Here is a 16,801-nt window from a genome sequence, read left to right as displayed (position 1 = left end):
AAACATTTCAAAATAATAAAAGGAAGAGAAAACAAAAATTAGGGGTACCTGGGTGGCTCAGTCAGTTAAGTGTCTGACTCTTGATTTTTGCTCAGATCATGATCTCAGGGTTGTGAGATACATCCCTAAGTTGGACTCTCTCCCTCTCTCTCTTCCTATCCCCCCACTTGAGCTCATTCTTGCTCTCTCTCTCTCTCTCTCACTCTAATGTAAATAAATAAATCTTTAAAAAATGAAGACATACAAAAACATGTAATGAGTTAACAGATATTTAGGAAACACTGCATCTAGGTAAGAAATTATGGTGACTTGGGCCAGGTGAAGAGCAGTGAAGTGGTGACAAGTGATCAAATTCTAGATATGTTTTAAAGACTGACTTGGGAAAGTCATTTAACAACTCAAAACATTGGTTATAAATCAGTAAAATGAGGATAAATTGTATCAACCTCATTGAGTCATTGTGCATATAAATGAGATTGTACTTATTTAGTTATAAATAAGATTAGTACACTTAGTTTTACTATTACAATCTGGGGAAATCATTCATTCAGAAAACACTTATTGAGTCTTCCTGTGTACCAGGCGCTAAGTTAGGTGCAGAGAAAACATATTTGAATATAATGAGCTTCATCAAGGAGCTCACAACAGCATATGGATGAAATGGAAAGCAAACTCTGCACTTCATTAAAGTACCAATTGGGAGCAGGTATGCCCAGCAGCAATAACAAACAATGAGACATAAAAGCGATGACATTCATTTGTAAAAATGTCTTTCAAGAGGACACACCTGTGGGGCGCCTGGGTGGGTCAGTGGGCTAAGGCCTCTGCCTTCGGCTCAGGTCATGATCCCAGGGTCCTGGGATTGAGCCCCACATTGGGCTCTTCGCTCAGTGGGGAGCCTGCTTCCTCCTCTCTCTCTGCCTGCTTCTCTGCCTACTTGTGATCTCTGTCAAATAAATAAATAAATAAGAGGACACACCTGTAATTCTATGCTTTTTACCACTCCTACAACTGTATCTTTGAGCCCCTATGCAGAGTCAGATCACCTAACAATAGCTTCATGTCAAGAGAATATTGTGGAAAAGAATAAGTGATACCTGCTTCAAATTGTCAGGGTTCATCTTGTAAGTACCTGTTTTACCCAGAGTGATTCCATCTTGAATTAAACAGTCATTTTGTTGTTTATGCAGTAAAACTTAAATTGACCTTGCCCCCCACCCCAAGGGACTTACTTAAAAGCAAGCCTAGGAAACCAGTCCCAGGTAACAAAGCCCAAATACAAGGGGGGGGTGGGTGGTCAGGACAGGTGGAGATATCCAATCAGAGGGGGTGCATACTGTCTCCTTAGCTACCAAGGAGTATGGGCCCCGCATTTTGGGCACCAATTCTGACCAAGGTGATAGGCTAGTTCAAATATCTACTAGGGTAAATTGTAATTCAATTGGCCACCCATGTGTGACCTAGCATGACTGTGCAACTTTCTCTGTGTGTTACAATCTCATTGGCCACTTGTGTGTGGCCAGGCCCAACCACATGTCCCTTGCCCTTTAAAATTTATTCAGTAAGGCAGGGGAGGGGAAAATGGCACTCTCTGTAAGAGGCCAGCCGGTTTGATTCTCCATGCTTGGCATGAAATAAAGCTTTGCTTGTATCCGTCTCACTCCTTTTGATGAAGTTCTAGAACCTAGGTGAGGTTCAGTGGGCTGAGGTCCAGAGCCGATGACCAAGAAAGAACTCTTGAGACATCTTTGGTGCAAAATGGTGGTTTATTAAAGCATGGGGACATGACCCGTGGGCAGAAAGAGCTGCTGCCCTGGGTTGTGAGAGATGGCAGGTTAAGTACCTTGCAGTTGGGGGAAGGTGAGGGGAAGGGAGGTTTCAACAGAGCTTTTATATGCTAAAGAGGGCCTACAAGTTGCCGGGATACCGGAGGCCTTGCAGCTTGATCAATGCTGTCTTTTGGCCAGCCATTAACATCAAGATAGTTGGGAGATTCTTGGTGGGATGCCACAATCCTGCTATCAAGTCTTTCTTAGTGAGATTTAGGTTCAGAAGAGATTTAACTATATTGGCTTTTGTTTTCTAAATGTTGTTTTCCAAGCTATTGTATATTTGGATTGCAGAACAATTTGTAAGATGAATACTTCTTTTTTTTATGTGCATTATTAAAAGTGTTCTGGGTGAAGTGAAAAAAAAAAAAGGATTTAGGTTCATTTCCTTCTACCTCAGCCTCCTTCAGTTTTGTTTATGGAGGGGAGGGTGACATTACTGCTTGAGGAACTGAGTTATTTGCCTCTGGAAATTGTGCTATTGATAAGGTATCTTCTTTGTTTGTAGATCTTTAGGACATTTGTAAACCAAGGGAGACTCCTGTCTTGCAGGATTGTGATCTCTGCAAGTTAACTATTTGTTTCTCATTTGTGGCAGTCAGGGATGCCTGAGGAATGTCACACACATTACCGAAGGGAGGGGGTGCAAGGTGCCAGATTTTGCTTTGTCCTCAGCCAGCCTCCTGCTCCCTCATCACTTCAATCATGGACCCATTATTGGGGGACCTTTCTGAAATGCCAATAGAGTATTACCCCCACCTTAAAAGACCACCAGAGACATGAGTCAAAGCCAATCATCAAGGGTCGTTTATTGCAGGTTCGAACCTGGACCTCTGCGCCGCTTGTTGCCGATAATGCCGAGAGGTCCAGAGCTGGGTCAGTGCAGGATTTTTATAGACAGATACAAACAAGTTTCGGGTGGGGCTGAGCTGATTGATTGACAGTTTGAACAGGCATACTTGGCGTCAGTGGATTGGGTCAGGGGACCTGCTTGCGAAAGCAGACAAAGCAATCTTACAGAAGCAGAACTGGCCGGTTAGCCCACGCATGCGAAAAAAGCACTATCAGGATATTGAAGGCCTGGTTACTATCAAGTAAAGACAATTGGGAGTCTCCTGGTGGAATGTTACATTCCTGCTATCAAGCATCCTTGTTAATGAGATTTAGGTTTAGAAGAAATTTAACTTTATTTACTTTTCCTTCTACCTCCGCCTCCTTCGGTTTTTTATGGAGGGGAGGGTGACATTAGGGCTTGAGGAACTGAGTTCTGTGTCCCTGGAAATTGGGCTATTGATAAGGTAACTTCTTTGTTTGTAAATCTCAAGGACATTTGCAAACCAAGGGAGACTCCTGTCTTGCAGGATTGTGATCTCAGCAAGTTAACCATTTATCATTTTATGGCAGGCAGGGGTGCCTGAGGAATGCCACACATATGGAGGGGAGCCGGTGAAGGGGGGGGTGCAAGGCGCCAGCCTTTGCTTTGTCCTCAGCCAGCCTCCTGCTCCTTCACTTTCAATCTTTAGATTCTTCTATCCTAACTGAATCCAGAATATCTGGCTTCTATTGTTTTTTGCTAAAGGAAAAAACTGACCTGGATTCTGTAAAATTAAAGTCGGAGAATAAGAACTCTAAAAGCTGGAGACTCGAGAGAAGGAATTTACAGTAAATATTTCAGTAGCACATTATCCATATCATACCACACTCTGGTCAAGAAATATTTTGACAATGGGAAAGGGGCTTTTTCAAATTAAAAATTTTAAATTTTTAAGAGATTGATCCCAGAGGGTCTATACCAATTGGAAGGGGAATAGGAAAATTGTATAAAATGATCCTATGAAACTAAGTGGGTCAGAATAATTGTTTCCATATACACTGGATTAACACTCACATCTTTATTACATCTCCCATGAGCAAGTGTTGGGCACAGCAGGTTCAAAGAAGAATGAGTACCATTAGAGGCTTCCTCCAGGAAACCTGTTGTTATCAGTCTGGGAGGAAACTCACTGACTCAAGGATCATGCTACCAGCTCTGACTCAGGCTAGTTTCCTGGTCCTCAGACAGAGATAAATGCTGAAGGCAAAAGCCTAAAGAAGGAAACCCCCTAGCTTTTTGGCTGGATGACTTCTGTATGCCTTTCAGGCCCACACTCAACATCCCACATCCCTGTTCTGTGACCACAGAGGCTGACTCTATGGGCTATCTTACTTGGCTCCCCTGCTTTTTAGTCTTCTAATAAGCATTCATTGAGTAATGCTGCATAATCAACAACTTCACATTATTACACTGAATATATCTGTCTCTTGTTACACAAGGGTTAATCTAAAAATTTACCCCTATATTTTTGTCTAAGGCTTTTACAGTTTTAATCCTTACATATAGGTCTTTAATCCATTTTGCTGTACTTCTGTATATGGTGCAAGGCAGGGTCTAACTTCAGTTTACTCAATAAAGATAAAGATATCCCTTTGTCACAACATAATCTGAGTAAAAGACTATTCCTTTCCTCTACTGAACGGCATTGGTACTCTTGTCAAAAATCATTTGATTATAAATGTATGCATTACTTTTGGGTTCTATTCTACTCCATTGTTCTATATGTATAATTTTATGCTAATGCCACACTCTTCTATTTTAGGCTTGTAAAATTTTGAAATCAGGAAGCATGAGCCCTCCAATTTTGTTCTTTTTCATGATTATTTTGGCTACTCTGAGTCCTTTGCAGTTCTATATAAATTTTAAAATCAGTTTGTTGATTTCTACCAAGGAGAATTCTGATAAGGATTGTATTGACTCTGTAGATAAATTTGGAAAGTATTGCCATCTTTACAATATTAAGCCCTTCAATTCATGAACATGGAACATCTTTCTACTCATCTAGGTCTTTAATTCCTTTCAACAATCTTTTATAGTTTTCAGTGTACAATTTTTACACCACCTTAGTCAAATTTATTCCAAATTATTTTATCCTTCTGACATTAATGTAAATGGAATTGTTTTCTTGATTTTATTATTTATTTTATTTACCACTATTGTATAGAAACACAACTGATTTTTTTGGCTGATATTGTAACCTGCAACTTTGCTATAATAATTTATTACCTCTAATTGTTGTGGGATTTTTTTTTATGGATTCTTTGGGATTATCTACATTTAAAAGCAAGTATCTGCAAATAGACATATACATGCTCATCTTTCACCAAACTTGATGACATATTTAACCATTATTTTTTTAAATATTTTCCTGGGGCACCTGGGTGACTCAGTGGGTTAAGCCTCTGCCTTCAGCTCAGGTCATGGTTTCAGGGTCCTGGAATCAAGCCCCACATTGGGCTCTCTGCTCAGCAGGGAGCCTGCTTTCCCCTCTCTCTCTGCCTGCCTCTCTGCCTCTTGTGGTGTCTCTCTCTCTCTGTGTCAAATAAATAAATAAAATCTTTAAAAGAAATTAAGTCTCACCCTGGAATATCAGAAATAACAGAAAATATTTATTTAAAGTCCTATAAAATAAGAGTATGGAGAAGATAAAATATATTAAATACAAAATAAGAGGGACTTTGGGGAAATACATATGTGTTTGTTTTTCTTTTTTTTTTTTTTTTTTTTTTTTTAAAGACTTTATTTATTTATTTGACAGAGAGAGAGATCACAAGTAGTCAGTAGGCAGAGAGGCAGGCAGAGAGAGAGAGAGGAGGAAGCAGGCTTCCCGCTGAGCAGAAAGCCCGATGCGGGGCTCGATCCCAGGACCCTGGGATCACGACCTGAGCCAAAGGCAGAGGCCCAACCCACTGAGCCACCCAGGCGCCCCTGTGTTTGTTTTTCTAAATCTCTCTTCCACACAGAAAGAAAGGAAGAAGAAAGAACGAAAGAAAGAAAGGAAGAAAGAAAGAAAGAAAGAAAGACCAAGAAATAAAATTGTATTCCACTTGTATAGTCATATAAAATAGTTTCTTCAGGATGGGTGTAAAGCTCAGCTTATCCACAGAGAAATACCAATCTATAAAGTATTTCAAAATAAGGATGCAAGGCACCTGGGTGGCTCAGTGGGTTAAGTCTCTGTCTTCAGCTCAGGTCAATATTTCAGGGTCCTGGGATGGAGGCCCCTATCAGGCTCTCTGATCAGCAGCCTGATATGCTCTCTGCTAAGCAGAGAGCCTGCTTCTCCCTCTCTCTCTCTCTGCCTGTCTCTCTCCATACTTGTGATTTCTCTCTGTCAAATAAATAAGCCTTTATAAATAAATAAATATTTTCTCTGTCCCATTTTCTCTCTTCTTTCCCTCTGAGACTTCTATTATGCATATGTTCATATGCTTGATAGTGTCTCACAGGTCTCTTAGACTCTGCTCATTTTCTTCTGGTTTTTTTTTTTTTTTCCCCTCTTCTTGGTCCTCAAACCAAACAATCTAAATTGATCATGTTCCTTTTCATTGCTCAAATCTACTACAAAACTCCTCTAGTGAATTTTTCATTTCATTTATACTTTTCAACTCCAGAATTTCTAGTTGGTACCTTTTCATAGTTTCTTTCTCTGTATTGATATTCTCTCTTTAGCATAACACCATTATCCTGGTTTCCTTTTGCTCTTTGTTTTGGTTTACTATTATTATTATTAATATTATGTTAGTCATCATACAGTACATCTTTAGTTTCTGATGTAGTGTTCCAACATTCATTATTTACATATAACACCCAGTGCTCCATGCGATATATGTCCTCCTTAATACCCATCACCAGGTGAACATATCCCCCCATTCCTCTCCTCTCTAAAACCCTCCATTTATTTCTCAGAGTCCACAGTCTCTCATGATTTGTTTCCCTCTCTGATTTTCCCTCTTCATTTTTCCATTGCTTCTCCTAATGTCCTTCATGCTATTCCTGTGTAACACAAGTAAGTGAAACCATATGATAATTGACTCTCTCTGCTTGACTTATTTCATTCAATATAATCTCCTCTAGTCACATTCACGTCAATACAAAAGTTGGGTATTAATCCTTTCTGATGGCTGAGTAATATTCCATTGTATATATGGACCCACATCTTCTTTATCCATTTGTCTGTTGAAGGGTATCTCAGCTCTTTCCACAGTTTGGCTACTATGGACATTGTTGCTATGAACATTGGGGTGCAAATGGCCCTTCTGTTCTTTACATCTGTACCTTTGAGGTAAATACCCAGTAGGGCAATTGCCAGCTAATAGATAACTCTTTTTTAATTTATTGAAAAACCTCTGAGAAAGAGTCCTCAAAATGACTGCATAAACTTGAATTCCCACCAAGAGTGTAAGAGGATTCCCCTTTCTCCACATTCTCCCCAACACTTGCTGTTTCTTGCCTTCTTAATTTTGGCCATTCTAACTGGTGTAAGGGGGTATCTTAATGTGTGTGTGTTTTTAATAGACAACTTATTTTTATTTTATTTTTTCCTCATTATCATTTTTATTTTTTTAACTTTATTTTATTTTTTCAGTGCTCCAAGATTTATTGTTTATGCATCACACCCAGTGCTCCATGCAATACGTGCCCTCCTTAACACCCAACACCAAGCTCACCCAACACCCCTCCCCTCCAAAACCCTTAGTTTGTTTCTCAGAGTACACAGTCTATCATGGTTTGTCTCCCCTTCTGATTTCTCATATCTCCCTTCCCCCTCCTTTTCTCAGTGTCTTCCGTGTTATTCCTTATGCCCCCAAAGTGAAACTGTATGATAATTGACTCTCTCTGCTTGACTTATTTCACTCAACATAATCTCCTCCAGTTCCATCTGTTGATACAGAAGTTGGGTATTCATCCTTTCTGATGGGGGCATAATATTCCATTGTATATATGGGCCACATCTTCTTTATCCATTTGTCTGTCTGAAGGGCATCTTGGCTCTTTCCAGTTTGGTGACTGTGGTAATTGCTTCTATGAACATTGGGGTACAGATGGCCCTTCTTTTCACTACCTCTGTAACTTTGGGGTAAATACCCAGTAGTGCAATTGCAGGGTCATAGGGTAGCTCTATTTTTAATTTCATAAGGAATCTCCACACTGTTTTCCAAAGTGGCTGCACCAACTTGCATTCTCATTATCAGTGGAAAAGAGTTCCCCTTTCTCTACATCCTCTCCAACACATGTTGTTTACTGTTTTGCTAATTTTGGCCATTCTAAGTGGTGTAAGGTGGTATCTCAATGAGGTTTTGATTTGAATTTCCCTGATGGCTAATGATGATGAACATTTTTTCATCTCTCTGTTAATTATTTGTATGTCTTCATTGGAGAAGTGTCTGTTCATGTCTTCTGCCCATTTTTTGACATAATTATCTGGTTTTTGGGGTGTTGAGTTTGAGAAGTTCTTTATAGATTCTGTACTGTCTGTACTGTCATTTGCGAATATCTTCTCCCATTCCTTGGGTTGCTTCTTTGTTTTGTTGACTGTATCCTTTGCTGCGCAGAAGCTTTTTGTCTTGATGAAGTCCCAAAAATTCATTTTCACTTTTGTTTCCTTTGCTTTTGGAGATGTGTCTTGAAAGAAGTTGCTGTGGGCAATGTCAAAGAGGTTACTGCCCATGTTATCCTCTAGGGTTTTGATAGATTCCTGCTTCATGTTAGGGTCTTTTATCCATTTTGTGTTTATCTTTGTGTATACTATGGTCAAGTATCATTCTTCTACAGGTAGCTGCCCCTATTTTCCCAACACCATTTATTGAAGAGACTGTCTTTTTTCCATTGTATATGTTTTCCTGCTTTCTCAAAGATTATTTGACCATAGAGTTGAGGGTCCATAGCTGGACTCTCTACTCCATTCCATTGTTCTGTCTGCTTTTGTGCCAGTAACATGCTGTCTTGGTGATCACAGCTTTGTAATAAAACTTGAAATTAGGCAAACCGATGCCCCAAACTTTATTTTTCTTTTTCAACATTTCCTTAGTAATTTCAACATTTCCAGTTTCATACATATTTTAGGAATGTTTGTTAGAGCACTTTGAAGAATGCCACTGGTATTTCGAAAAGAATGAAAGTATAGATTGCTCAGAGAAGCATAGACAGTTTAACAATATTCATTCTTCTGATCCATGAGCATGGAATGTTTCCTATCTTTTTGTGCCTTTTCAATTTTTTCGTGAGTTTTTTGTAGTTTCTCAAGTATAGACCCTTTACCTCTTTGGTTAGGTTTTTTCCGAGCTATCTTGTGATTTTTTGGTGCTATTGTAAATGGAATCAATTCTCTAATTTCCCTTTCTACAGTTTCAATGTTAGTGTATAAGAAAGCAACTGATTTTTGTGCTTTGATTTTCTATCCTTCCACATTACTGATTTGCTCTATGAATTCTAGTAATTTGGGGGTGGAGTCTTTTGGGTTTTCCACGTAAAGTATTATGTCATCTTTTAAGAGAGAGACTTCTTCTTTGACTTCTTCTTTGCCAATTTGAATACATTCTATTTCTTTTTGTTTTCTGATTGCTGTTGCTAGGACGTCTAATACAATGTTGAATAATAGTGGTGAGAGTGGACATCCTTGTCATGTTCTTCAAGGAAAAAGCTCTCAGCTTTTCTCCACTGAGAATATTTGCTGTGGGTTTTTCATAGATGTATTTTATGAAGTTGAGGAATGTTCCCTCTATCCCTGTTCTCTGAAGAGTTTTAATCAGGAAAGGATGCTGCATTTTATCAAATGCTTTTTATGCATCAATTGACAGGACCATGTGGCTCTTTTCTCTTACTTATGTGTTCTATCACGTTGATTGATTTGTGAATGTTGAACTACCCTGAGATCCCAGTGATAAATCCCATCTGATTGTGGTATATAATCCTTTTAATGTACTGTTGTATCCTATTAACTAGGATCCTGTTGAGAATCCCATATTCATCTGGGATATTGCTCTGAAATTCTCCTTTTTGGTGGGGTCTTTGCCTGGTTTGTGGATCAAGGTAATGCTGGCCTCATAGAAAGAGTCTGGAAGTTTTCCTTCTGTTTCTACTTTTTAAACAGCTTCAGGAGAATAAGTATTTCTTCTTCGAATATTTTGTAGCATTCCCCAGGGAATCCATCAGGTCCTGGGCTCTTGTTTTTTGGGAGGTTTTTGATCACTGCTTCAATCTCGTTACTAGTTATTGGTCTATTCAGTTTGTCAATTTCTTCCTGTTTCAGTTTTGGAAGTTTATAGGTTTCCAGGAATGCATCCATTTCTTCTAGGTTGCTTAACTTAGGATATAGTTGCTGATAATAATTTCTGATGATTGTTTCTATTTCCTTGGTGTTAATCATGATCTCTCCCCTTTTATTCACAATTTTATTAATTTGAATCCTCTCTCTTTTCTCTTAGATTATTTTGGCCTGTGGTTTATCAATATTATTAATTCTTCAAAGAATCAGCTTCTAGTTTTGTTGATGTGTTCTACTGTATTTCTGGTTTCTAACTCACTGATCTCTGCTGTAATCTTACTTATTTCCCTTCTGGTGCATGGGTTAGGTTTAAATTTTATTGATTCTCCAGATCTTTAAGGAGTGGTTCAAATCCTTGATTTGAATGTCTGTTTCCTTTCCTAGGTTAGGAAAGTTTTCAGCCACTATTTCTGCAAATAAATTTTCTGTCCCTTTCTCTTGTCTCCTGAGAATCCAGAAACATGCTCTCCACTGAGCAATGAGCCTAATGCGGGACTCAATCCCAAGATGCCGGGATCACGATCCAAGTCAAAAGCAGACAATTAACCAACTGAGCCACTGAGGCATCCCACCATTGTTTTTCTGCATAAATTCCATTGCTTGATCTTCTAGTTTTTTTATCTACTTCTGTTTCATCGAGTGTGCTATCGAGCCCCACTAGTATATTTTTAAGTTCAGTTATTGAATTCTTAAACTCTGTGACTACTTTTTGGTATTTTCTTAAGTTTCTACATCTTTATTGAAGTTCTCATTGTGTTCTTCATTTACTCTTCCAAGTTCAGTGAGCATATTTATGATCATTACTTTGAATTCCTTATCAGGTACATTACTTATCTCCATATTATTTAGGTCTATTATTTAGGTCCTATTTCTTTTGTTTGGAACATATTTGTGTTTTCTCATTTTGCTTGACTCTCTTTTTATTTCTGTGTATTATGTGAAAGAGCTATGTCTCTCAGTCTTGAAGGCTTGTATAGATGATGACCTCATTCAACCTTACCCTACCTCTTGGTTCTCTCTTAAACCCTTGTGTTTGTCTAAATAGCTGATTTATTCTTGATAGTCCCACATCGCTGAGAGTGTTCTATGACCTGTCAGTGATTCAAAGGGAAGAATCTCATTTAGCACCTAGTTTTGGGCTGACCAGAAACCACACTCTCAGGCAGCAGTTTTAAAGTATGTAAATATATAGGTCTGGAGTCTCAATCATAATCCCTGCTAAGCTCCAGACCAGGAGATATGAAAGTGTCCCCTGGGTAATAGTTGCAATAATTGGGGCTCTAGGAGAGTGTATAAGCTCCTTTCCGGGAAGTCTCATCAACCTCTAGCAAGGCCAAGGGAGAGTGCAATGATGATGTATCCCTGCTTATATCCCTGGAAGCTCTCCTGACCATTTAGATGTGTGGGATACCTAAAGCCTGTCCCTCAGGCTGAAACTCCAAGCTAAATAAGTGGGCATTTTTTCATAGGAAGACTGGAGTTGTGTTTAAGTCTGATGTCTGTGCAGTGCCTTGGGGTTGATGACCTGCCAAAAACTGTCTTTCCATTTGTTACAGTCTTGGCGACCAGGGCCAGGCAATCAAGGAATGTCTCTTGTGTGGATTGTGTATACCCACTGACTTGGGCAAGGAAGCTAGAGAGTATATAGGTGGGCCACACTCACCAGCTTCAGAAATGCAGTGAACAAATGTCTTCACTGCACGCCCCCACAGCTTTCAGCAGTGCAGTGCAAGAGTACCTTGTCTGTGCGCACACACCAGTTTTGAGCTAAAAGCTGGAATGTGATAACTACTTGCTCTTGCCCACCCCAGCCAGAAAGTGAGAGAGCCCTACAACTACCTGTGCTCTCTGCCTCAGCACATGCGGTAACTTCTTTCTTGCTCACCCCCATCACAGCAAATGGGGGTACAAGGGTGGTGAGAAGGTGCTGCATCTGAGCTCACCTGCATGTTCTTACAGACTGTGTGAAGAGGAGAACAGTTGTGTCCACCAGCATCTTCATCTCTAGGAAACACCTCAGCTGTTCCCTGCCCCTCTGGCCAATGCTTCCAGAGCAATAAATGAATGTCCCTCATATAGTATTGGTTCTTTTCAAACTGCTGTTTTTTCACTGGGTCTTGGGGCAAGTAAGACTATATGTAAACTCTCCAAGAAGAGAATCTCAGTTTCTTATTGCATTCTCCAGAATGCAATCAGGCACACTGGTTTTTCTAAACCAGATTTCTGGGGGCTTGTCTTTCCAATGCAGATTCCACAGGCTGGGGCATCCAATATGGGATACCCTCAATCCTCTGGGAAAAGCACCTATCTAGTGACATCCTTCATGCTGGGTGTTGGCATTTTTTGAGATTGTGTCTCTGCCTCTCCTACCCATCTTGATGTGGTTCTTTTTTCTTTGCTGTATCCTTTGTTGTTGTTCTTTGTTGTGGAGAGCAGCTCATCTGATTTTCAGATCTTTTTCAGAGGGAATCGATTCATAGGCAGCTGTAGATTTGGAGTGTTCATGGGAGAAGTTCAGGAACTTCTCACTATCACCTTAAAACTCCCTCCAAGAATTTCCATATGAACAGTGCTGAAGGTGAACTTCAACTCTGAACAGAGCCAATATATGGCAGAGGCAGAGGAGGATTGTGAGTTGGAGATGGGAGTGGAGGTTACATATAAGATAATTCTGATGTGAGTTGGAAATAAAAAGAATAAATAAATCCATAATTTTTTTAAAAGATTTTATTTTATGTATTTGACACAAAGAGAGAGAGAGACACTGAGAGAGGGAACACAAGTATGGGGAGGGGGAGTGGGAGAAGCAGGCTTCCTGTTGAGCAGGGAGCCCTATGCAGTGCTCTTGGGTTTGATCCCAGGACCTGAGCCAAAGGCATACACTTAATGATTGGACCAGCCAGGCACCCAAAAATCCATAATTGTTGAATTACATTTTAAGATGGAGATGGGGAGAAGACAGAAAGTAGGGAATCTTGAATGTTGACAGGATTGTAGCTCTATTGGCTTTTTGCATGCAGTTAAAATCTGCCAAAATCTCATCCACTCAGATCTCCTTCTTACAGCGACTTGGTTCTCTGCCAAACTTTGGGTAATAAATAGAGTCTGCAGGCTCTCCAAACACAGAGCTGCAGCTTTTCGGAGGAGAAATCAAAACAAGATTACACGGTAAGAATAAAACTAATATTGTTGTACAGTTTTTGTCAGGTTTGGTAAAATAAGATCTTGGGAATCATGGAGAACTGGATTTTATTTCTATAAAATAAAGGATTAGGTTGGTTTGTTATTTAGTGCCGACACTAGTAAAAGTTGATAATTACAGTTGTTACTAGCTTATAGTTCCACTTTGATTTCCTTTGGATGATTTAGAGAACAATTAATAAATTGCTAAAATTGATTATAGTAGTCTTTATAGTAAGTTTCCATCCCCCACCACAAAACGTTATAAAACAAGTTGGTAATTCTACTTTATACTCCTAATGATTATCCAAAACAGACCTACTCACAATTGTTTACCAGTGGCTTCAAATAAGGGGGGCAAATAAAGAACTAAGAGGGGCAATCTCTTCAAAATCATCTGCTCAAAAAATAAATCATTTTTTAAACAATAAGAATTGGCATCCTAAATGAGTAAATTCAAAAGCTCATTAGATTTGCTACTATTCTTCATTTTGACACTGTCTTTAAAATACTCTTTTATTTTATTCTTTATTTCTTGCTGTCTCCCTTGTGGCAATTTTTTCTCCTTGTGCTTTTCTCTGCCTTATCTTGCCATACATAAATACTTGCCTCCAGACTATTTTAATAAAGAAAATGGTACAAATCCAAAAGTACTGTGGTTCACAAAGTTGATTCCGGACCTTTGGAAACTTAAGAGTTTAGGAGTAGGTGTGGTTGGATCTTCCTGACTCTCACTCCCTCCTCAGCTGAAGCTTGAATCATCCCTGTATGCCAATGTGGTTCAGTGCTGTTCTCAATATCCTTACCTATTGCTTCTCACATTTGTCTTTAGAATACTTTTTGCTCCTCTTTTAATTTTGTCCCCAAAAAGGCACAGTTCTGGGTTCAGAAAACATTAGAATCCTCTATTTCCCAAAGTTTGGAGTGCCTGAGAAGAATCACACAGTTGAGTAATATCCTTAAATAGTTAAGAACTCTCTGCATAAGCATCACTCCCTATAGCTCAAATTTCACATTTTTCACATTTTTCTCTGAAAAGATCTTAGATTTTCTACCAGTCCTTCACTGGCAGTTGCATAATTCATTTTCTCAGCAATGATCTAGATATTTTTCTATTTCCTATTGCTGTTTAGCTTACAATATCTACAGCCTAAATGTACCTCTTTCTCTTTCCCATTTATAAAGAAAGGAGAATTCTTAGGAGAACTTTTACTTCAGGTTTGAAACAGAGCTGAAAGTAAGGCGAGAGACTGAAAAATGGGAGCTGCCGCTCCTGGTTAGGGTCAGCAGAAGGTTAAAGAAACAGAGCTTACAACTAACTTCTGGGAATGTGTCTGAGATTTAATTGTAAAAAAATTCATCCACGGGGGAATTAAATCATTACAGAGATATACTGTGGGGTGTGTGTAAGTGTGTGTAGCACCAAAGGGAGGAAAAAAATAAACATCAAGGAATATTTATGCCAGTAAATTTGATAGCACAAGGCCTTTTTTGGAGATACACGTGCAGAATTAACTCTTTACAGAGAAGTTCTGCAGAACCTACTGGCATTGAGAGAAATTTTATGCCAGTAAATCTGATAGCATGAGGTCATTTTAGGAGATATGTGTGTGACTGTGCCAAAATCAATGTATCTTTTACTCAAACAAGTTGAAATTCTGGCAAACATGGTTGAAATCAAAAGTATCAGTAAGAATTTTTCTTCTTTATCTTACAGCTTGTACAGGGACATTTAGAAACATTAAGACCAAAAATAATCTCCTTGAATAGCAGAAAGAAATCTTAATTCCTTCCAACAAAATGATGCTTGGTTCAAGGATTTCGGGAAGTCATAGTAGAACCTCTTATCTTTGTTCAGTTTCCCTCTGGGTTCTCTGGTGCTGACATTTGCATGCAAAAATAAGATTTAAGGGAACATAGCCTCACAGGGCAGCCAAAGTTCATTGTTGCAGGATGGTAATGGGGAAGTAAAGAATTTGGGGCACTTCCTCCTTTTAACAGACTCCTGGCAGATACTCACATGTTGGCCTTGTTATTGTCAATAAATCATGCTGTATTTGGGAAAATTTCTGGTTTTGTTTTTGTTTTATGTGCAGAGCACAATATAGCATAATAGTAAAAATACACAGATTTTTTGAGTCAGACAGATCTTAAATCCATCATCTATCACTAACTACCTGTGTGATTTGGGATCTTACTTAATCTTCCTCACCCTGATTTTTTTTCCTCTGATACAAAATATAAAACAAAAAACAAACAAACAGTAACAATAACAAAACATCCTACCTTAGAGAGGTGTTCTGATACCTATGAAAATAAAGCAAGTCATCAGCAATCATTAAACGTAACTATTATTAATCACTGATCATGTACTAAATGTGAGATATTTTCCCCACATTATCCCATTTAATTCTCAGAGTATCTCCATGTGATAACATTCTCCGTTTATAAAGTTAAGCAAGAAAAATTTGGAAAGATTGTACTAACCCAAGATAATTCAGTCAGTAAATTTCAAATCTGAGGTTAAAACCCAGAGTTCAGTCCCATGTGGAAAAGAACCAAGAAGGAGGATGGATTCCAAAAACTTCATTTAATGAGACTTTAATCTTGTAAAGCCATTTTCTATTCAAAGTTTCCATAATTTTCAAACATAAAAATATTAGTGAGATCATATTAAAACCTTCCACCTATTGTTTTTAAGGTTATATTCATTGCCATCTGAGTAAAAATTTCCACTTCCTTATGTAATTTTCCTTCCCATTGGTATTGCCAGAACCAAGAAGGGTCCACCCACAAACTTGACTGGGTGCTTTCACTTTTAATTAGCACAACAGTTCACATCTAATTCTCTTCACTTTGAATACCTTATTAGTTAGTTGATTGCCACAATTTTCCTTAGCAACACTAAGGAACACTAGTGCATCTGAGACTTTTTGCAATTCTCTTAAATTTCCTAGCAAAGAGTCAATATTTTTTAAAAGAGTTTGATAGAATTTCATAGTTTTGCACATCTGCTGTGTTCAAATATCAACCACTCTAACCTCTTAGCCTGTTGGCTCTATCAGTCGCAGATGTTTAAGAAATGTTATCTAAGCAGTTAACTTTTTTTTCGTTAAGAGATTATGAGCTTTTTCTCTTGTGTTCTTTGGAGACTTATTATATACAAACATGAATATTCCTCTAGCCTGAATTTGTTTGTTCCAAAATTTTTCCTTTCTGAGGTTATATTTTTCCATTATCTTTTATGTATTAATGTATGTACATATATGTATTACTTGTCCACATTCTTTAGCAATCCTGTTTAAACAATACTTTATCAATAATCAGCATGACTGCTTCATATTGGTAAATCAGTAGTAGTTGTAGTATTCAGTTGCGGTGAGTAATATAATATTTCTTTCCAATCTTTTTAAAAAGTTTCAGCCAAAGGGGTGCCTAGGTGGCTCAGTTGGTTAAAGGTCCAACTCTTGATCTTAGCTCAGGTCTTGATATCAAGGTCGTGAGTTTGGGGCCCTCACTGGGCTCCACACTAGGCGTGGAGTCTACTTTAAAAAAAAATGTTTCAGCTACAGACATAGTTGTCAATATCTATTCTAATGTAATTTGGTAGATATATTCAGCTTCTTGTTTTTTTCTTTACTGTAACCTATA

The 16,801-nt window shown here is 38.5% G+C and overlaps 1 protein-coding gene across 2 annotated transcripts in view; it reads left to right on the top strand.

The window, feature by feature from the left end:
• Nucleotides 1–12,984: 12,984 nt before the first annotated feature.
• IL33 (interleukin 33) overlaps nucleotides 12,985–16,801 on the top strand; it is a 68,486-nt gene continuing 64,669 nt past the window's right edge. The window contains exon 1 of one of the 2 annotated variants that reach the window (XM_059142298.1): nucleotides 12,985–13,138. The gene's annotated coding sequence lies outside the window, so the exon portion shown is untranslated. The remainder of the gene's footprint in view (nucleotides 13,139–16,801) is intronic. The other variant, XM_059142297.1, reaches the window with a different exon arrangement.

The sequence above is a fragment of the Mustela lutreola genome, chromosome 12 (assembly GCF_030435805.1).
Source record: "Mustela lutreola isolate mMusLut2 chromosome 12, mMusLut2.pri, whole genome shotgun sequence".
In the NCBI taxonomy this organism is placed as follows: Eukaryota; Metazoa; Chordata; class Mammalia; order Carnivora; family Mustelidae; genus Mustela; species Mustela lutreola.
This window is presented reverse-complemented; position numbering and strand designations above follow the sequence as displayed.